Genomic DNA, 1,695 nt, shown 5'->3' on the forward strand with positions numbered 1-1,695 from the left:
ATTGATTTGCGGATGTTGAACCAACCCTGCAGCCCTGGAATAAATCCCACTTGATCGTGGTGAATAATCCTTTTAATGGACTGTTGAATCCTATTGGCTAGTATTTTGGCGAGAATTTTTGCGTCTGTGTTCATCAAGGATATTGGTCTGTAGTTCTCTTTTTTGGTGGGATCCTTGTCTGGTTTTGGGATCAAGGTGATGCTGGCCTCATAGAATGAGTTTGGAACTTTTCCTTCCATTTCTATTTTTTGGAACAGTTTCAGGAGAATAGGAATGAGTTCTTCTTTAAATGTTTGGTAGAATTCCCCTGGGAAGCCATCTGGCCCTGGGCTTTTGTTTGTTTGGAGATTTTTGATGACTGTTTCAATCTCCTTACTGGTTATGGGCCTGTTCAGGTTTTCTATTTCTTCCTGGTTCAGTTGTGGTAGTTTATATGTCTCTAGGAATGCATCCATTTCTTCCAGATTGTCCAATTTGTTGGCGTAGAGTTGCTCATAGTATGTTCTTATAATTGTCTGTATTTCTTTGGTGTTAGTTGTGATCTCTCCTCTTTCATTCATGATTTTATTGATTTGGGTCCTTCCTCTTTTCTTTTTGATGAGTCTGGCCAGGGGTTTATCAATCCTATTGATTCTTTCAAAGAACCAGCTCTTAGTTTCATTGATTTTTTCTATTGTTTTTTTGGTTTCTATTTCATTGATTTCTGCTCTGATCTTTATGATTTCTCTTCTCCTGCTGGGTTTAGGGTTTCTTTCTTGTTCTTTCTCCAGCTCCTTTACGCGTAGGGTTAGGTTGTGTACTTGAGACCTTTCTTGTTTCTTGAGAAAGGCTTGTACCGCTATATATTTTCCTCTCAGGACTGCCTTTGCTGTGTCCCACAGATTTTGAACTGTTGTGTTTTCATTATCATTTGTTTCCATGAATTTTTTCAATTCTTCTTTAATTTCCTGGTTAGCCCATTCATTCTTTAGAAGGATGCTGTTTAGTCTCCATGTATTTGGGTTCTTTCCAGCTTTCGTCTTGTGATTGAGTTCTAGCATCAGAGCATTGTGGTCTGAAAATATGCAGGGAATAATCCTAATCTTTTGATACCGGTTGAGACCTGATTTGTGACCCAGGATGTGATCTATTCTGGAGAAGGTTCCATGTGCACTAGAGAAGAATGTGTATTCTGTTGCTTTGGGATGAAATGTTCTGAATATATCTGTGATGTCCATCTGGTCCAGTGTGTCATTTAAGGCCTTTATTTCCTTGTTGATCTTTGGCTTGGATGATCTGTCCATTTCAGTGAGGGGAGTGTTAAAATCCCCTACTATTATTGTATTATTATTGATGTGTTTCTTTGATTTTGTTATTAATTGGTTGATATAGTTGGCTGCTCCCACGTTAGGGGCATAGATATTTAAAATTGTTAGATCTTCTTGTTGGACAGACCCTTTGAGTAGGATATAGTGTCCTTCCTCATCTCTTATTATAGTCTTTGGCTTAAAATCTAATTGATCTGATATAAGGATTGCCACCCCAGCTTTCTTCTGATGCCCATTAGCATGGTAAATTGTTTTCCACCCCCTCACTTTCAATCTGGAGGTGTCTTCGCGTCTAAAATGAGTTTCTTGTAGGCAACATACTGATGGGTTTTGTTTTTTTATCCATTCTGATACCCTGTGTCTTTTGATTGGGGCATTTAGCCCATTA

The sequence above is a fragment of the Meles meles genome, chromosome 18 (genome assembly GCF_922984935.1).
Source record: "Meles meles chromosome 18, mMelMel3.1 paternal haplotype, whole genome shotgun sequence".
NCBI classification, from domain to species: Eukaryota; Metazoa; Chordata; class Mammalia; order Carnivora; family Mustelidae; genus Meles; species Meles meles.